The 22,047-nt window shown below is 43.2% G+C and overlaps 1 long non-coding RNA gene across 1 annotated transcript; it reads right to left on the reverse strand.

The window, feature by feature from the left end:
* Positions 1-8,642: 8,642 nt before the first annotated feature.
* Positions 8,643-16,945, reverse strand: LOC119210687 (uncharacterized). Its single transcript, XR_005119696.2, has 3 exons — positions 16,523-16,945; positions 9,340-9,495; positions 8,643-8,897 (listed from the first exon to the last, which is right to left on the reverse strand). It is a non-coding gene; the product is annotated as an uncharacterized LOC119210687 (long non-coding RNA).
* Positions 16,946-22,047: the final 5,102 nt, after the last annotated feature.

Here is a 22,047-nt window from a genome sequence, read left to right on the forward strand (position 1 = left end):
TTAAGAGTGACATCCCATACTAGCTGTTGTGTCCAACTAAGAACACAACAATGATTCATTGAGGGGGTTATTTGGTATATCACCCTTTCAAAAGGAAGACCAATCAGCATCACAGACTTAATTTTGCATAACAAAATACAACAACATGTGGTTGATCTACAAAAACTATAGAAAAATGCTGGGTCACATGTAAGTGGACTGTCTCTATTTGATCATGTAAAGATACTATTTAATATAATCTAGGGAATCCTGCTGGTTTTCTCTTTGACCTCTGCACTTTCTCAATACAATAGCTTAGTAACTCATTTCACAGCAAAGGGTTTGTTGCGTGTGTGTTTACCACTTCACAATCGGTAAATAGCAACATACCAAGTCTCTGAACACATGGTAACCCTTCACCAAACCCATTACCAGTTTTCATCTTAACACCAACGAATTTGAGGTTCTTGTCAGTGTTTGCAGACTGTGTGACTCGCAATGGCTTGTTTGAGTAATCTATGAGTAATTTTCACAAACGTTAAATTACTTAAGATTGTAGCCTCAGCCCAAAGAATAAGCACACAGAGGCTCTGCAATGTCGGAGCCACTTGAGTTCATAAAGCAAAAGGATCCAACTTGAATGTGGCGACTAATGGTAAATATTTGCTGTGAAAGCAGACGAAAAGAGATGATGTGCAGAAAGAGGAGGAGGATTTACAGATGGATTTGGTGAAATCTTTAATGTAGACAATATCCTCTTAAAATCACAGCCCTCTTCTGTTGCCTTAACGACTAGATGATGGGTGACACCTAGAGGCTTATCATGGGCACTGTAAACCAGTGACTTCAGCAAGCGGGCCTTAAGACATCACTACTACTGCCACTCACAGCAACAAGCCTAACATGGAGCCAAAGAAGACAACCAGACAGAGCCCCCTAGAGGACAAACCCCCACCCTGCAGCTTTCAGGGGACCGGCTGAATGGACCAGCAGGCTGAGAAGGAACAGACATGGGACATCCATCACAATGAATCACTGAAATGACAAAATAAAAATGAAAAAACAAAATATTAAATAATAATACATAACACTGCATATTTATAGTTTCAAGGACAGGAATCAATAAACTATATAGTACTTAACTACAAACCATGTCACACATACACGTCAAAATGGGTTCCTTATACATTGTAAACCTTGCCCGGGTCAATTTAATAACTATAAGCTGATGATTAGTTACAGAATTTTATTTAAATAGCTTTATTTTCAGATTTGCAGATTGCCCACAGATTCTCATTAGTAAACTATATGCTTCATTCATTAAAGTTTATAAAAAGTTTAATTTGCTTTTTTTATACAATTAAATAAAATCTCTGCATTTTGTATTATTTAAAACACACTGGAATACAGAACTGTACCGTATATTAATAGAGAAAATGAAATGTCAGTTTTCGTTAATTGTCATCTAATTAATTGTAAATATTCCACCCAAACTCAAACCCGTGAATCTTAAATGATTTGGGGTTAAACAGGTATTATTGCAATTCCTATAATAGTGTCACAAAACACAAAATACCTTTTGTTCCTATAGAGAAAAAAGAAACAAAGAAATAAATCAGGAAATAAAATAAACTGTAGAAGGTTTGTAATACTGTTTTGAACAGTGAATGCATTTCTTTTTTAATTAAATTCAATTTTAAGGTATTATCAAACAGGGATAAGTTCACTGGTCTAAAATATCGGAGGATTTCTGGTTTAATCAATACCCATCTCATTAGTTTTGTCTATGTATAACTCCAGCAGTGCTTTCTTGCACTATGGTAGGTTTCCAATTAGATCCTTAAAGAAGCACACATTCAGACCCTCCTGCAGTAAAATAAGATGATTTCTAAAAGGAAATTTGGTTCCCAGAAACATTACCACATGCACTCACAGGGTCTACCAAAATCAACACAAAATGAGAGCTCCTTGTAAAAACTTTAAACGGATACTATTACGTCCTTCTCATATTCCATTGAATCCTCATCATTACATCATCATAGTCATAATAATCTCATATCCATGGGAATAGAAAAAGTAAGGGACTTGTCTCTGATCAAACGTCAGACAATATCTGTGTAATAATATCAGGACTTCTCCATGGGGGGGAAACAAAGAAGAAGCCTACATGTAACAATACACGGTAGAGTCACAAAAACTGGAACAAAAAGCTGCAAGTATCGTAAGTAGCAGCTGCAGGGTCTAGTTGAATAAATGTCAAATGACAAAATTGAACTTCAAGTGACGTACACTTGAAGTTCAATGAGTGGAGCGAATTAGCATAATTCCGGGAGCAAGATCACGCCCCCAAAAGGCCTCTTTCGGAATTTCTATAATTACAGTTCAACCCATTCTTCTTGTTCTCGAGTATGCATTCTAACACATGACCGAGGTCAGGTAACACACGATCGAACGTAACGTATGACTGCCCTACCTACGTTACGTCATCAAACTTCGCCGTGATAAGCCCTGCTTACTGTAGTGTAGCAGTGATCCAGCGTGTTCTCCTCACTGGTCTGGCATTTAATAAACTGTTTGAACTTAGGAAGTTCGTGGCTGAGGTTTCCTTTGTTAAAGTCCCCGAGGACAATAACCAAGGAGTCCGTGTTGGTCCGCTCAACACGCCGTATCTGGTCGGCGAGTGTCCGCTGTGCCTCCTGCACGTTGCCCGCCAGTGGCATGTAAACATCGACCAGAATAAATTAAGCGAATCCCCCGAAATCCAGCCTTCACCAATCTCCAACCCGACCGTTGCAACCCCGCAAGAAGGACTAAAGGAAACAGCTCGCGCTTTCTGGTGACGTCATTGCGCAAAAAACTCTAAACGTTCAAAATGTCGCCAATCCAGTTAAAGATACAGTACATACAAATCACCCAGTAGAAGCAGCTCATAGCACCGGATCGCCGACTGTCTTGCAGATGCAGTCTCGTACTGTTTTGCATAGCTTACTGATTAAATACTCCCAGACCTTTTTGATCACTTCCGGCCCGTCCACGCCTTGTTTTGCCATGATTGTTCAAAAAACACTATTCTTCCTTGCCTCGATTGCAGTTAAACACGGGGGCAATACTGCCCCTAGCACTTCCTATAGTACTTTGCAACACCAAATGGAAATCACCGCTAGCAGGGATGCCAGGGCCCGCCAATTCCTACTACAACAGCAGCTAGCTCTAGCCGGTGCTCCGTGATACCCCCCCAACTGCATAAGCCAAGCCTTCACACCTCACGGCCAAGAGGTTGATCTAGAAGCTCAACTTCAGTATTAACACAACGTAACCGAACATGTAACTCAAAAGATGTTACCCAACAGTCCTCATCCGGCCGTGAGGCCTGACAGTACGATCTGACCACTGATGGACTCAGCAGAGGACAGCGTGGTGCGATCCGCTCTTGAGGGAAGAGACTACACACCCTCGAACAGCTGTTCTCCGGGTTGGACAGCGCTGTCCAGGCGCTACACACTTGCCAGAATGCGTTTCAGACCAACATGATGGACCAACTGCAGTATCTCAGTCGCCAGATGCAGCAGCTGCTTGCAAACATTAACCATCAGCCCAGAGAGGTCCACCGGCTCCACAGGTTTTCCTCAGGTTGCAAGGTGGCATTCATCATTACCAACCTCTCAAGGAGGGCAAGGGAATGGGCTACAGCAGAGTGGGACTATCAGACTGGCATCTTCCGTTCTGTGGTGGAGTTTGCCGGGCCCTAAGAATAGTGTTCGACCACCGGGTCCCAGGAGAGGCGGCTCGTGGACTTCTTTCTGTCCGGCAGGGGAGCAGCCAGGCGGATGATTACGCCATTCGCTTCCGCACCCTAGCAGCAGACAGCCAGCCAGTAGAACTTTCCTTCCCTGGCAGACGCCTTTTGGTTTGGACTCTTTGGGGAGATTAAGAGGAGACCTCTAGAGCCCCAGGGACCATCCTCTCCATCACGTCGGCCCGACCTATGCCCTAACCCCTAGCCGGACTGACTGTGCGCCCTGGTGTGCAAGAAGAGCCCATGCAACTAGGCCGCAGTCGTAACTCAGTCGTAACTCGACTGAGGGAGGGCAGGTGCATGTACTGCGGACAGCACTTTCTGGCTAGATGCCCGTTAAAAGACTGGGTTCAACAGTAAGAGGAGGAGTACTGGTGAGCCAAACCCTTTACGCCTCACTTCTCTCCAGGCTACTGACACATGATATCCTATCTTCTCCCACTACTTCTCTGGAACTAGCAGTGTTAATTTGACTCTGGAGCAGACGAGAGCTTCATTGATCGAGGGTTGGCAGCGCAACTCCAGCTACTGTTAGAGCCCCTTGAGACTCCCCTACACACCAATGCCTTAGACGACCGCCTGATCTGTCCTGTGATCCACCGCACCCCACCACTAGGCCTTCTCATATCATGTAACCATAGTGACTACCTCGTCTTCCACGTCATAGACTCTTGCCTATTGTTCTTGGCTATCCTTGGCTACAGAGACACAACCCAACTATCAATAGGTTTACGGAGTCCATTGTGGGCTGGAGTACAAAGTGTCACTCATCATCGTCACAAGGGAGGCAACAGACGTTTCTGGGGTTCCCTCCATATACCTGGACTTCAGAGAGGTTTTCCACAAGACCCGGACCAGCTCCCTACACCCGCACCGCCTCTACGACTACGATAGTGGTCACTATGAGTACCTGGTTATGCCATTTGGCCTCACTAACGCTATTTCAGGCTTTGGTCAAGGATATTCTAAGGGACATGTTGAATAAATTTGTTTGTATACCTTGACGACATTTAAATTTTTTCAAAGAGCCAGGACCATGAGCAGCATGTCTAGAGGGTCCTACAATGGCTGCTGGAGAAAAAGCTGTTTGTCAAGGCAGAAAAATGTGAGTTCCACCAAAGCTCTGTTTCCTTCCTGGGCTTCACCATTACATTACATGTCATTTAGGGGTTAGGTGTCTTGCTCAGGGGCCCTTTAACATGGCGCATGAGGCAGCTGGGATTCGAACTGCAAACCTTGCGGCTCCCAGCACACTACACTATGTGCCACCATGTCACCTGGGAAGATCCAGATGGATGGGGCAAAGGTAAGTGCTGTCACTGACTGGTCAAAATGCGTTTTGCTAATTTTTAGACGTTTTATTAGAAACTACAGTTCGGTGGCTGCTCCTCTCCCTGCCCTAACCTGCTTGGGCGTCAAGTTCCGGTGGAACCCTCAAGCAGGGGAGGCATTCCATAGGCGCTTCACCTCTGCCCCCATCCTCACAGCTGTTCTGGTGGCCATTGCTGGAGAAGGATACGGGGGAGTTTGTGGTCACCTGCCAGAGCTGCGCACAGAATAAGACATCTCGCGAGTGCCCATCAGAACTACTACACCCTCTTCCTGTACCACGGAGGCCTTGGTCACACATCTCTGTGGACTTTGTCAGAAGGTAAGTCTGTTATTCTTACGATTGTCGACAGATTCTCTAAGATGGTTCACCTTGTTCCATTGCCCAAGCTCCCCTCTGCCATGAAAACCACAGAGATTATGCTGTCCCAGGTCTTGGGAGTCAGCCTTCACGGGCTGCCACAGGATGTGGTCTACGACAGAGGACCCCAGTTCACGGCCGACTTCTGGAAGGAGTTATGCAGACTACTTGGGACTACTGCCAGCCTCTGCCAGAAGATGGGAACTGTGCTCCGTTGTACGACCTCTCAGACCCCTATCTCATGGAGTACAATTGAACTGGGTGGAATACTCTTTCAATTCTCTTCCTGTTTCTGCCACAGGCCTCTCCCCCTTGTCTACGGGTACCTACCGCCTCTGTTTCCAGATCTAGAGGGAGAGGTTTTGTTCCCATCGGCACAGGCACGGTCAATGTTACCGTACCAGATCAAGCGGGCAGCTGACAAGCGCCGAACTCCAGCTCCTCGCTACCGGGTGGGACAGAAGGTCTGGTTGTCCACCAAGGACCTACAGCTCAAGGAGACGTGCAACCTGGCCCAGGGATTCATCGGCCCCTTCTCCATCTTCAAGGTCATTAACCCTGCTGCGGTCAGGTTGGACCTCCCCAGGACCATGAAGGTCGACCCCACCTTCCATGTCTCCAGAGTGAAGCCACAGCAAAAATATGTTGGGAGATTTGTCACCATGGGTGTTAAATTTATTACTTTCCGGGTGAACATACAGGTCCATCTTTGCTTCAAACACTGTGTTAGTGTTTCATTTTATCACTTAAGAGTGATAATTTCTCAACACCTTAAGTGTACACATTTAACACTTTATGGTGATTAATCACACAACCCCAGTGTATTTATTTTATGTTGATTTAATGTAAATACTTATTTTAAAATGGTAATGCAGATGAAATTTTAAAGATATACCTGTAGATATTTTTCAAAAAACCAAGTGACTATGAATTTATTTAGACATTTTTAATATATTTTAATGACATACAATTGAATAAAACAATGCAGTCTCCAATGCAATAGCATCTTAATAGTGTGAAAATATACATTTTTGTAAAAATATGAAAAATTTGCCAGCACGATAGGACATCTGTACATGTCTATATACTTATATATAGTATATACATATAATCTGCTCTGACATTTTCAATAGAAATTGACTCAAATTTTCTAAGTAAACATACACTGCAATAACATCAATTGAAAATACAACATTTTTATGTCATCTTTAACTCATCAATGGTAAGCCATGTCTAGTTTAAAAATATACATTCATTCTGATCAAATATACTATTCTTGTACAGGCTAAATAAATAGATCTCTACTGAGTGTTTCAAACAAGTTCATTTTTTGCAACTATGTAAAAAAATGAGTCAGCACCATAGAAGATCTGTGCATCAAACAAAGAAATAATCCTCAAGTTGTCTTTGTTCACCATCCATATGTGTTGAGACGCTTAGTCAAATAATCTGTAGGCATGGACCTGTTCAATAAACGTTGACTCGTAGTCTTTTAACAATAAGAAAACTTGTTCTATAAACAATAATATATTTAGTATTTTGCTGAAAACAGGCATTTCGTCAACCACATCAGAACATACGAAAAGGCCAACTCTGTACTCTGCTCCTGAGCATTTTACCCACTTTGTATGTCGAATTTCAGTTTGAGCATCAACGCAAATGTCACGGTTTGGTCCCTCTTCCTGTTTTAGTTTGAAGTTTCATGTTCCTTGTGGTCCTGGGTTAACTTCACTTCCTGCCTTGTCTTGTGATTGCGTGATTGTCTCCACCTGTGTCCAATCACCTGCACCTCCCTTGTGTATTTAAGCCCTGTGTGCCTGTTGTCCTTTGTCGCGTCATTGTCTAATGTCCCTCGTCGTTGGAGCACGTCTTTGGTTTTGTTTCAAATAAAGAGCACTTGGTTCGAGAAACTCTGCGCTTGAGTCCTCCCTGCAACCTGCCCCAGCCCGATTGTGACAGCAAAGATATTCAGAAATTTCTTCAGAATTATCCAAACACAGAAGTTTATGTACCTTCACTGATCCTGATTCCAGAGAATTGTAATTCATACATTCCCAGTGATAGGCCACAGCAAATTGGTGTTTTTTTGCCAAAGACACTGTCAAATTCTTAAAGTTCTTCATGCAGTTCTTAAAGAACTTATGTTTGGCCTGAAACCTCATTGACCAAACATGCAACAATGGTCCAATTTTTCGAATACAGCGAGGATAATGCAACATAAAATGATGTTTAGGAATTACGTTTTTGGATGGGTAGAGCTCCTTAAACAGCTGATGATGATCTTTAATGAGGTGTTTCAAAAAGACAGTCATACCCTCTGTGACTGAGGGGGAGAACACAATGTTGATGATCTGCAAAAGCAACAGTAACAAATACCAATGCAGGTTTCCCTGAGGAATAACATCACCAAAAATCAACGGTATGTTTGTTATTAAACAAAGTCTGTGCAGCATTTAATCCAATGCCATTACCTTCAGTCCAAGTTTATTTTAGTTGGCCAATTCGATCTTTCCATGTGGCCATAGTTAAAGGCATAGACTCTGTTCAGCAGGCTTTCTTTTTAAATGAATTTGTTCTTAACCATATAATCAAAGAGAAGTCTCATCTCATACTGACCCACACTCTCTAAAATATCGTGCATTATATCAAAAGCAAAGTTTTCAGATACATTGAAGTATGAGAGTGTATTGAGTATGCTGTTGCGCTTGATTCCATGTGAAGATGTAAGAGTTGGTTCCTCTGAAAGATCAGCATAGTGTTCCTCATTAAGAATCTTTGTCCTCAATATCAGCCGTGGATCATCCTCTGAAAAAACTTCTTGAGACAAAACTTTGTCAATCAAGCATAAGCGACAGAAATAGTTTGCACTGAACGACTCCATAAAACCGAGAATTGAGTGAATGGCCAAGTTATCACCGGTGATTTGTGCAAGTGTACCCCTTACAGGCATCTCGCAGAAAGGGACCTTTATTCCTTCCGTCTCTAAAACTTTCATATCGTCCACAAAAGGCTTCAATATTGAATCTATTCCATACTTTTTGGCATCTTGTGAATGGAACAATGACACCAGATGAATGTTTATTAGAGTTGAATTTACTTTTGGTATGGGTATACCTGGGACCATGTGTATGAGATTTAAAGTCAAAATATTCAATCAATTCAATTCAATTCATTTTATTTTGTATAGCCCAAAATCGCAAATTACAAATTTGCCTCAGAGGGCTTTACAGTCTGTACACATGCAACATCCTCTGTCCCGAAACCCTCACATCGGCACAGGAAAAACTCCCAATCCTTCATCTAATCTTGAAATGAATTGATTAATGCAAAACTAGTTACCAGATACTCCTTGATAAGCTTTTCCACGTCTTCCCCAAGGTACAGAATGATGCACTTCAGCAGACACTCCCTTTTGAGATTCACCTCAAGGCTCTACAATGCAAACAGATAAAATGTTATATTGTCAATTTTTGCCACTTTACAAAAAAATGCAGACACTGCACAATATATGAATAGGTACTTTCAGTTACAGTAACTGATTTACAGAGGCTTTCAGCTAGTACTGGGCAGTATACTGTTAATGCAGTTTTCTGGTTCTGCAGTCATACTGATGCAGTGTTGCAAATAACAATGCACCTGTGCAAAATCAGCGTCCTGCTACAGTGAGTTGATAGACCTGAAAAAATGATTTGTCAGACCTCTCAGCTCTAGTTTCAGCAAACCAGTTAAAAGCCCTCACAGTCAATAGATAATATGTAGTATATCTTCCAACATTTAATTAAACTTAATAGAACGTATTATGAAAATGAACACTATTGCTTTTATAAATGTTATGTGATAATGATCAATTGTCATTTATTGAGTGCATACATACTTGATCAAGCACTTTCAGTATATTCTGAGACTTCATTCTGACAACTCCCCCCTTGTTTCTGATAATCTCAATCAGCTTGCTGTGGTGCTTGTCCAAGGTAGCCAGGAATCGCGGTTGAAGTGGAACAGTTGTGATTCTCTGAAATTCCCCATTGATCTTTAAAAAAACAAAGGAGCACATGCAAATGTTAGTACATTACAGGTTATATTAATGTTGTGGGGTTTCTTTCCACATGAAGTGTGAAAACATGAATTTAGTATTGTGTGGCATCATTTATTTGCAGGTTTCGAATGACAGGGGATGATAATTATATAGGCATTCACTGATATTGATTACAAATGTTACTTGCCTCTTCCATCGTAAACAATGCAGGCCATCTCTCTTTCAACTCCTCAACTCCTAATTCCTTTCCCACAATTTCTTGTCGTCGTAGTGAAACAGTCTTGCCCATTTTGTTCTTTATCACTGCACGATTATTCTGCTTCTTTACTTAACTTAAAAGTGACAGTCTCTGCTTTTCTAATTTGTCTGGGGTCTCCCCAGTTGGTATGTCAGGTATGTTGTTGGCCTCTCCTCTCCTAGGTCTCTTAACCTTTTTTGCTGGCAATGCATCTTCAGGAGCTTTGGACTTGAGTGTATTTGCAAGTAATTCCATACACCTAATGCCCCTTAGTTGAGTTCGGTAGTTTCCCATTTTTGTCTTCAGACGCTGCTTCCACCCGTAGCAACAGTTCAATCAGGAGAGACTCGTTTAATAGTAATACAATAAGCATAAAATATGAATTGTGCAAGGCCTTTGGCGATTGGACTCCATCATGACGTACTATCCCCGAAGGCAGGGATAGTGAGGTCCAATAATCCCAATCCCCAAAAGACATTTATTTCTACGAATAAGTAAGTAAATAAATGAATAAATAAATACCTTACCCACTGCCGTACTGAAATTCCTAAGCAAACACCAAAAGTTAGTCATGACAGAAGTTAAACTTGCATGGGTTGATGTCAAACAGAGGTAAGAGATCTGGTGAGTCAAAGCCCAGAATAGGACGTCGCAATGGACTGCCGATCGCCCACCGGGTTAACCAGACTGAGACCTAGAAAGAAGGTTACCTGGATGGGTCTTACGAAATCGGCCCCAGACCTTGAAACTTATGTCATCTTGCTGGGACTTACGCCTTCGGCCCTCGACATGGCAACGATGACATCTTGCTGGGACTTACACATACGGCCCTCATTAGAATGATGTCACCTGATGGGTCTTACGCATTCGGCCCCACCATAGTAAAGATGACATCTTGCTGGGACTTACACATACGGCCCTCACTTGAATGATGTCATCTGCTGGGTCTTACACAGCCGGCCCCTCCATGATAAAGATGATATCTTGCTGGGACTTACACATACGGCCCTCACTTGAATCATGGCATCTGGTGGGTCTTACACACATGGCCCACAAACTTTGCATGATGACCTCCTGATGGGACCCTACGGCCTCTCTTCCAAGGGACACTAAGGAACCATGGCGGTCTACTGTAAGGGGACGCTGAAGTGACCTTCCCGCAAGGGAAGGGAAGGGAATACACCACCACCACCAGTTATATGCATGCTTGCCTGTTCTTTTACCGATTCAGGGATCTTTGCAAGTACCGTGTTATGGTCAGCCTCTAGTGGAGCTTTGAGCATGGGCCAGGTCCGGAGCCGCATGGGCGGAGATAGGAAGTCTGGAGACGGGAAATTGCGCAACCTGCCAGTGACTCTTTCCCGGGGTGAGCGCTCAGAAAACGCAGGTTAGATCTACCTCAAGTGCTGGTGCGCAACCTGCGAAGATAGGGGGTTTAAAATGCTTAACAGTAGCTAAAGCAGATAGCAGCTGCTATTCAAAGTGCTAGTGCAGTTGCCGTGGCCGAGAGGATCACAACTCTGTTCATGACCCCAATTTTTGAGACCTGCTGCCTCTTGCTTCCCCATATTCTCGGAGCCGTGACGGAGTCCGCCAGATGGTCGCGTTAGGTTCAACGAAGCAATGTTAGCTTAACTGTTCCCGTAAGACCACAAACCTCAATTGCTCCTAGGTGGCGGGTCAAATGAAAGATCTACTTCCTAGAACTGCAAACTTGTCACGTTGACCCAGATTACTGAGAGTCTAACCCTCATGCGTGCAAGGACTTCTAGGGACACGAGAGAAGATCCCCTGCCTATATTGTGGGAACCATTTAGTGCTGCAGCACCCAGCATGAGGAATACTGCTACACCGGCAACCACCCAACGAAAAGAGCTTTCCTGAACCCAACTTACCATCCTCGATGTTTGTGACTGTAGGGGTTGCCGCAGTTCAACGTCCCATTAGTGGCAGGGATGAAGAGGAGATACCTTGGTTTATAGTTTAACGTAGCTGCCCCTAAACGAATGCCTTGCATACTGTAGATACTAACTTCCTTAAGTGGACCATCTAATATTTCAGCCAGCTAACCTTAGTTGATATTAATGCTGCACTCTATTGTCACACTAAATGCCATCATCTGAAGAAAGGAGGCCATGGTCTAGCCAGCTGTGGCTCTGACTGAACTTCCCCAAAAAAACGATGGCCTGCATTGTCTCAAGTTGCTGATCAGAACCGCTGTTGTGGCGGTTACCCTAATCATATGAAACCCCTGCCATCCACGCTCTGTCCGTACCGATCCTGTTGCCAGATTCAGTTTGCAAAGACGCCATGTCCTGCTAGCAGCACGGAAACGCAGGTCCGCCTGAGATGAAGCATATGGAAAAAGAGCCTCTCACTCTACCGCAATCTCTCGTCAACATGCTGCGAGTGTAGTTTAGCTTGCATGGTGCTGCAATGCAGCTCCATCTTACGCGCAATTGTGTCGATGACTCGTCCCAATTAGTGTTTCTAAAAGGGGCCTGCACGTGCTTCAAAGAACTTCACTGCCAGCACAGTGGAACAACGTCCCTTGTTGAAGACGACCCAGAGAACGACGCCTGGTGTATGAAAGCCGTTTGTTTGTTCATTTGTTTCCACCGTTCGCGGACATATTTGTCCTGTGTTCTCCTGCAGAACTATCGGACCCCTTAACCAGCCACCCGACGTTTGCAGAGATCTCCCGCCATGAATTAAAGTCCCTCTGGGTGTCCTTGTAGTTTGCCAATGACTGGTTGAATAAGTGGTCCTATTTCCACATTACTTCCGACAGAAGCTATTCAATCTGATTCATCGCTTAGCATCCTTTTAAAATGCTGGTATTATGCGAAAAGGATGTTAGCCAACCAATCGCATCCCGCAAGAACATCGGTCGCAAGAGGGTGGAACCAAGCACGCCCCTGCGTTTCTCTGAAAAGCAGGACCATAAACTAGGCTTTAGGACTTCATACCCGAAGATTTCTTGCTGCCGCAATGACTGTTCCATGTCCAAAGCAGGTGGTTGACGCGTCGCTGACAGGCCATCGGAGCTGGGTAACCCAATGCCGCACGGTTAGAGACCGCAGTTGACTGTCGAGAAAGTAGAGTTCCTTGAAAGCTTCCTGTCCAAGTTGTTCTTCTAAGTTAACTTCTTTTGCTTGAAAGCCTCGAAACTAGAGATGAGCCGGATACTCGGCTGAAACGAGTATCCGGTACGGATAAAGCACTTTTGCAGAGTACGAGTATTATACGAGTAATACGAGTCAATATCTGTGCTCGGATTGAATAAAAGTCCTCATTGGGTAGCTGTCTGTGTCTGCGTTCTGTGATTGGCTGGTAGTCGCAGCGCCCAAATATATATGGTTCGTTTCGAACTCACAGAAGCAGAAATCATAAGGGTTGTTCAGTGAGTGACTTAAAGCATGGGATACTTGAAAAACACAGGTGAAACGTTGATGTTTCTGTTGATCATTCTGACGCTCCCCATATTGATAGTGTTGGTACTGAGCCCTCAGATGACTTAAGCTCACAGGACTTTAATGATCCTGCTTTAGAGATTCACGATTTAAATGACTTGCCACGTAATGTTGAGCTCAAAGTTGCTTCTCTCTTACTGAAGCTAGAACATATTTATCTTAAAAACATTTTACGATTGTAGAACCTGTAGAATTTGCGCTTGACTCCCCAAAAAAGACATCTTTTCAATACATCCCTATACTAAAATCTTTACAGCAGATTTTAAATTGTGACAGTTTTTTGGATACCACGATTAATTTGAAAACTCCCCATCAAATTCAGAAAGATTCAGTTCACTACAAAGTCATTTTATGACAGTATTAATTTCAAAGAAAATTTGCAATTTTCTCAGGAGGGTGCAATTTCAATTATTTTGTATATTGACGATTTTGAAATCTGTAATCCGCTCGGTACCTCCAGAAAAAAACAAAGTCTGTGGGGTATATTGGACATTGGGAAATTTAGCTCCTAGTTGGCACTCATCGCTGTGTAATATATATTTGGCTGCACCTATTCATAGTGACGATGTCAAGTGCTATGGTTATGACAATGTATTGAAGCCTTTAGTCAACGATCTTATTACGTTAGAGCAACAAGGACTGTTTTTTGCCATTGTGTTGTAGCAGACCATCTTGGGGCCCATGGTATTGCAGGTTTTGTGGAATGTTTCTCAGGAAAATATGCTTGCAGATTTTGTACGGCAGAAAAGGTAGACATACAAACAAAAGAAGTCAAGTCAGGGGCATTTTGTCTAAGAAGAACCTTCATACTTCTCATCTTAAAGCTATTGAGGAAAATTCATTAGCTAGTCATTTTGGTGTAAAGAGGAAGTGTGTGCTGGAAGTGTGTGCTGTCAGAAAATCTGTCCTATTTCAATGTGACGCAGAGTTTCGCCCCAGATATAGTTCATGACCTCTTTGAAGGAATTATACCTGTTGAGATTGCTCTTTGCCTTACTGTGTTAATTTCAAAAAAAATATTTTACGTTGGCCAATCTGAACCAAGCAATAACAACCTTCGCATTCAAGTGGACTGATAAGACAAACCGTCCTCATTGTGTGCCCCTAAATTTCACTGCAAAAAGAACAATTGGAGGAAATGCACATGAGAATTGGAGCCTACTGGGATTTCTTCCTCTCTTCATCGGAACCAGCATTCCTTCAAACGAACCAGTGTGGCAAATCCTCTGTGACTTAAAGGACATTGTAGAACTTGTTGTAGCACCTGTTCACACTGAGGTCTCTATTTCTTATCTGGATTTCAAGATATCAGAACACAGGACAGTGTTCCAAGAAGTTTTCCCTAGAGATGAGCCGGATACTCGGCTGAAACGAGTATCCGGTACGGATAAAGCACTTTTGCAGAGTACGAGTATTATACGAGTAATACGAGTCAATATCTGTGCTCGGATTGAATAAAAGTCCTCATTGGGTAGCTGTCTGTGTCTGCGTTCTGTGATTGGCTGGTAGTCGCAGCGCCCTTCCCCTACACACATACTGTTTGTGTTGCTGTGTCCCGCTCAGCTCACTCACACACAGAACTCCTCTCTCCCTCCCTCAGGCAGCAGGTTCGCGGGTCTTTCCCGATAAATTTAAACGATTTCTTCGCCTTTATTTTTTTTTTACTTCGGTTTGTTGTTCTTAACTAGTAGAGTTCAGGTAAACGTGGGGCTTGTTAAGACGTGGTGCTTAAGAATGCGACTCGCATTGCGTCTCTGCCTGTCGGAGTTTTTTTTTTCAGTCGGCTCTAACCAGTGTTTTTTTTTTACTTCACGCACTGACCTCTCTCTCCCTCTCTCTCTCTCATCAGTTTTTTTTACCGTCTGCTGGATCTCTTCACGCACTCAGTGTCTGACGTTGACTAGTTGTGTTGAATAACTAAATATTAATATTACAAATTAAGCCACACACACACTTCCCCTCTCTCTCATGATCATCAGTGATAAGAATTAAGAAGGAATGCTGTTTTAACCGCAGAAAGGCTTAACCCGACAATTTACGGGGTAAATCCTTCCTACTTCCGGGTTAGGCCCCGCCCAGTCCGAGTACGGATACGGATACAGATAATTCATATGGTCCAACAGATACAGATAATGCTGTACTCGCTCATCTCTACTCGAAACCCATGTACCTGCATACAGACATACCATTATTTATTTTATTCTATTCTATTGCTAGTGGTCCTGTAGTGTATTTATTTATGCTATATGTTGAGGATTAAATATAATCATGCAAGCTCACGCTAGACTGCAATTACACTTGAACAATAATTGAATAATAATAACGAGTGGAGGCCGTGTATGACCCGGAGCACACAAACATGTTGATAAAAAGGCTGCACGCACTCTCAGGGTCACGTCCATACATGGGACTGGGTGACCATGGCTCACACGCAAAACAGCCTTAAAATGGAGTGAACCTGTTGCTAAAGAACTGCACGCACTCCCAGGTCAAATGTAGATAAAACAGAATATTTGAGACTAACATGTCTCACACACAAACTGTCTCAAGTATGCAGTGAACTCATGAACAGGAAACGTGATGATCCGAGAGCCTGAAGGGATGGACGTCCCTGTGCTCCAATGGGGCTCTCCGAAGGTCATAAACAAGGAGCCGCCTCCATCATAGTGAACCAATCAAGAATGCTCTTAAGGACTATATAGTATTCCGAGCGCACTTTGTATTAAGGGCCCTTTCAGTGCTGTTGCTAGACAGATTGCAACAGGTCCGTGCACGTATGACTGCAGGACTGAATACTCCTGTCACCAATAAACATTGTCATATTGCTTTGATTAAAGTCTCAAGTCTGGTCCTTGCTTTGCGTTCACGACATATACATTATCTACATCATAGCCTATAGAATAGTCCAGGTGAAGCAGTTATTCTGCTATGGTCGTGTAGAAGATCCCTTCCTTGTAGTCAATTCGCTGGACTGAGCCTGAGGACTTTGAAAGCTTTACGGTACTGGTGGCAGAACGATTACTCCCGTAGTTCGCGCTGAGATCGCTACCCAGCTCCGTACGAGTCTAGTTCATGCTCCCCCTCAGGGTATACATTACATTACACCGCAACAAACAACGCCAGAGCTACGTGCTCCACCGTGGAGTGGTACTTTAAACAGTGCTTTACTTAACCAGACGCTGCGCTAGCATCACATAGAGGGCGGCCGGATAAATGCTAACCGGGGTATAGCTTTGCATCGCAGAGCTTCAGCTGAGCGTGTCGTTACGTTAGCAGTTTAACGTGGATGGGGAGCGTCGACTTGCCTTACCGCGTGTTAGCCTTTTGAGAGGCTGCTATGCTGCTTGCTGGACGGAATGCTGCGTGTTTCCCAGGCGTTGGAGATGAAGGAGATTCCCGTCCATGATGTCCCGCAGTAGCTGGAGAGCCCGTCCGGGGCGTAGCGCTCTCCCGGTTAGCCCGCGTGGAGGGTGCTTGTCGCTCCCTCAGAGAGATCTAACGTAACCCCTTAACAACAACCCGACTGTTTATGCCCTGGCTCTTAATAAAGCACTTGTAGTTTGGCTTCTTACTTATTTGTACTCTCTTGCTTCTTGTTCTGTACCCTCTGCTGAATGCATTTATTGTGCCTTGGATTATATCTTATGGTGAATGACGTTACATAAAAACATAATGGTCTGTTTCCGATTCACTCCGCCCGTCCTAGTGCGGTTGACTCGCTCTCTGCCAGCTGTGAGCCTTACCCACTCACACCTGGGCAGAGGAGGCTTGGTACCGCGCTCTTACGTTTAGCGTAACTGCTTCCTGCTGCGCCACGTAGGCGAGTGCTACTACACCGGTACCTCGGCGGGCTGCACGACGGCTCAGATATTGATTTAGTTTCTCCACAATCGATCATCGTCCAGTCGGAGTTTAGAGTTTACCGCAACACTGTGGTGCCGGACCCGCTAATTGAACGCTTTGCTTTGCTTCGCCTCGCTTCAGCTACACGCTGAAATGACAGCTGACAGCCAACAGAGAGGAGAACACATTTAAAGATTGACAGCAACAACGTGATTGGCTTAAGGAAACCGTGTGTAGAATCTGATTGGTTACTAAAATGTGCACGCCCCCAATCAGCTGTTACTTACTTAATTACAAAGGAGGCGAACAGAGTCAGACTGGTTGTCTTCCTGACTGAACTTGCGCTTAAGCTACATTTGTACAAAACAGGTTCAGAGAGGCATGGATGTTTTCTGATTAGTGCCTCGGCAACGTCACTGAAGTCAGCATCTGTTGGGTAACCTTTGTATTTGAAAATAGCTTCCGCTACCTTTTCCAGAATATCTGACTTTGTTTTTGAACTAAGAGTCAACTTTGTCTTGTTGGTACTATACACAGCATTTCCCTTTTCCAACTGAAGTTCAGTGTCATAGGAGAATGTTGGTACTGGAAACTCTCTTGGCCACAACGGAGTTCTTGTAGACACAGAGCTGGAAGGTGTGGACAGAAGCTCTGTGTCATCTGACTGCGTAGACGCACCATTACAGACATTTGCTTCTTGACTGCAACCATCAGTTATTCGGATGACCTTGATGGTTGCCAAGTCCTCAACTTCTGACGTAGATGTCAAGTTCACAAATGCATCTCCAAAGTCTCGGTCTTGGTATTGCAATCTTAACCCCCCCTTTTAAATTGCACAGTTTTCGGACTTTATCAATAAGCTGCTCGACTGTCTCTGGAATTCCATCAGGCAGAATCAGCTTCCTGGTGTCATCAGAATTTAGAATAATACGTAACTTGGCTGGCCTTTTCCCCGACATATCAGCAGATCTGCAAGGCCCTAGTAAAAACAAGGATAAAAAAAACAGTATTAGTTGTAGCACCTAATTGGCTATAACTCACAATGCAAAGCAATCCAGCTATGTTAAATAGTATTAAACGTTTTAGTTTATTGAACAGCTGTATCACATACTATAATTAATCTGAATTAGATCAGTGATTAAGAGTTAGGGTTGTATTCTTAGAGGGTGCATTGTCTGCCAATAAAAAGCAATTTCCAAAAACTTTTCCCCACACCCATAAATATACAACCTTATGCATGTATGTATCTCTTCAGAGAGATGAGTCGCCTTCCACCAACGATGTAGTGAGCCAGAGGGTAGGGATGGGTCAGTTCATGCACCTCAACAAGCCTTACTTCTCTAGTAGTAGATATATCTAAGCTCGATAATGTTCCCAGTACCAGGCATCCAATTTTTTTACGATGAAAATTAGTGTCTCCTGTGATCAATCATATAAACTATTTCACAAAACTCAGGAAGACCTGCCAGTGACCCATGGGCGACCACCATTCCCACTCTGTAGTTGAAGCTGTTGTAGGAGACATTTTTTGCGAGGTTAACAGTGTCTTCATCTGGGTGTTTCTGTTTCACGGCCAGTGCTATATCCTCGTTAAGAACCTCAAGGGGGAGTGTTGAAATATCCATTCCCTTCAAAGATTTCTTAGAAAATCTAGAAATGTGCAGATTATATGCAGTCTGAAATTGGTGCCTTTGAGCTAATGATGTGTTAACTTATAGATATAAGAAACGGAAGCCGAATATAGGTTAATAATATTTATTACAAATAGGTCTAATCCGACCCCACATACACAGACACACTGCAGGCTCCGAGTGCCCCGAGTTACCCTGCAACACACCGCGGTCAAACCCGCTTAGCACGGCACAGCACACCTGTGTATAAGGCCAACCACGGCAAATCACGGCATTCACTGCAAACACCCCCCCTTCAGTTCACACTATAGGTCAGGGTTTGCCCGGAGCACTGCAGGAGGTGTACCTTGGAATGTGGAGAAAGTGATCAGAAAACAAACTAACAAACAAAAACTTTAAAGTGGTTAGTCCGCTCTTACATCTAAAACACGCAAAGAAAACAAAATACAATGGACCAGGAGCGGACTAACCGCTGAAAACAAAAAACAAAACTAACAAAAGGACAGCAGGTAGCGGGATAATAACTGAAACACAAAGATACACAATTACCAACAATGACCTTTTAATTCATACTTTAATTTAATTAAAAACCCAACATACCTGCTGCATCAAACTCACACCCATTCATTCCCTCTTTGCCCGGATCGGTGCCTCTCCTCCCGATCCTGTCATGCAAAACTCCATTAAAATCTACCACCCGTACATAAGAAAGAATAAACAAACGTATTTACAAATCAAGAGAGAATGGAGCTGTCTCACCACTACTGGGGGCCCAACCATACCCTGGCCACCCAACAGGAAACTGGCACTTCATGGCAAAGTGCCACTTCCCCTTTTATAGGTGCACCGTCTTGACCCCACATGGTGCCACCTGCTACAGATGTATTCATTTTTGTAACAGTTTGTATGACGGACCACTCTTTTGAAGAAGCTATGTTTAGCCTCAAATCTCATAGTCCATAGTGCAACAAGAGGGCCAAACTTTCGTATCAACTGTGGATAATGCTCCAAGAAATGATGTTTGGGAAGAATTCTTTCGTGGGGGAAAACTAGAGATGAGCGAGTACAGCATCTGTATCTGTTGAACCATATGAATTATCTGTATCCGTATCCGTACTCGGACTGGGCGGGGCCTAACCCGAAAATGGGCGGGGCCTAACCCGGAAGTAGGAAGGATTTACCCCGTAAATTGTCGGGTTAAGCCTTTCTGCGGTTAAAACAGCATTCCGTCTTTATTCTTATCACTGATGATCATGAGAGAGAGAGGGGAAGTGTGTGTGTGGCTTAATTTGTAATATTAATATTTAGTTATTCAACACAACTAGTCAACGTCAGACACTGAGTGCGTGAAGAGAGCCAGCAGACGGTAAAAAAAACTGATGAGAGAGACAGAGAGAGGGAGAGGGAGAGAGAGACAGAGAGAGAGGTCAGTGCGTGAAGTAAAAAAAAAAACTGGTTAGAGCCGACTGAAAAAAAAACTCCGACAGGCAGAGACGCAATGCGAGTCGCATTCTTAAGCACCACGTCTCAACAAGCCCCACGTTTACCTGAACTCTACTAGTTAAGAACAACAAACCAAAGTAAAAAAAATAAAGGCGAAGAAATCGTTTAAATTTATCGGGAAAGACCCGCGAACCTGCTGACTGAGGTAGGGAGAGAGGAGTTATGTGTATGTGTGAGCCGAGCGGGACACAGCAACACAAACAGTGTGTGTGTAGGGGAGGGGCGCTGTGACTACCAGCCAATCACAGAACGCAGACACAGACCCAATGAGGACTTTTATTCAATCCGAGCACAGATATTGACTCGTATTACTCGTATAATACTCGTACTCGGCAAAAGTGCTTTATCCGTACCGGATACTCGTTTCAGCCGAGTATCCGGCTCATCTCTAGGGAAAACTTCTTGGAACACTGTCCTGTGTTCTGATATCTTGAAATCCAGATAAGAAATAGAGACCTCAGTGTGAACAGGTGCTACAACAAGTTCTACAATGTCCTTTAAGTCACAGAGGATTTGCCACACTGGTTCGTTTGAAGGAATGCTGGTTCCGATGAAGAGAGGAAGAAATCCCAGTAGGCTCCAATTCTCATGTGCATTTCCTCCAATTGTTCTTTTTGCAGTGAAATTTAGGGGCACACAATGAGGACGGTTTGTCTTATCAGTCCACTTGAATGCGAAGGTTGTTATTGCTTGGTTCAGATTGGCCAACGTAAAATATTTTTTTTGAAATTAACACAGTAAGGCAAAGAGCAATCTCAACAGGTATAATTCCTTCAAAGAGGTCATGAACTATATCTGGGGCGAAACTCTGCGTCACATTGAAATAGGACAGATTTTCTGACAGCACACACTTCCAGCACACACTTCCTCTTTACACCAAAATGACTAGCTAATGAATTTTCCTCAATAGCTTTAAGATGAGAAGTATGAAGGTTCTTCTTAGACAAAATGCCCCTGACTTGACTTCTTTTGTTTGTATGTCTACCTTTTCTGCCGTACAAAATCTGCAAGCATATTTTCCTGAGAAACATTCCACAAAACCTGCAATACCATGGGCCCCAAGATGGTCTGCTACAACACAATGGCAAAAAACAGTCCTTGTTGCTCTAACGTAATAAGATCGTTGACTAAAGGCTTCAATACATTGTCATAACCATAGCACTTGACATCGTCACTATGAATAGGTGCAGCCAAATATATATTACACAGCGATGAGTGCCAACTAGGAGCTAAATTTCCCAATGTCCAATATACCCCACAGACTTTGTTTTTTTCTGGAGGTACCGAGCGGATTACAGATTTCAAAATCGTCAATATACAAAATAATTGAAATTGCACCCTCCTGAGAAAATTGCAAATTTTCTTTGAAATTAATACTGTCATAAAATGACTTTGTAGTGAACTGAATCTTTCTGAATTTGATGGGGAGTTTTCAAATTAATCGTGTTATCCAAAAAACTGTCACAATTTAAAATCTGCTGTAAAGATTTTAGTATAGGGATGTATTGAAAAGATGTCTTTTTTGGGGAGTCAAGCGCAAATTCTACAGGTTCTACAATCGTAAAATGTTTTTAAGATAAATATGTTCTAGCTTCAGTAAGAGAGAAGCAACTTTGAGCTCAACATTACGTGGCAAGTCATTTAAATCGTGAATCTCTAAAGCAGGATCATTAAAGTCCTGTGAGCTTAAGTCATCTGAGGGCTCAGTACCAACACTATCAATATGGGGAGCGTCAGAATGATCAACAGAAACATCAACGTTTCACCTGTGTTTTTCAAGTATCCCATGCTTTAAGTCACTCACTGAACAACCCTTATGATTTCTGCTTCTGTGAGTTCGAAACGAACCATATATATT

Source organism: Pungitius pungitius, chromosome 2, assembly GCF_949316345.1.
Source record: "Pungitius pungitius chromosome 2, fPunPun2.1, whole genome shotgun sequence".
Classification (NCBI taxonomy): domain Eukaryota; kingdom Metazoa; phylum Chordata; class Actinopteri; order Perciformes; family Gasterosteidae; genus Pungitius; species Pungitius pungitius.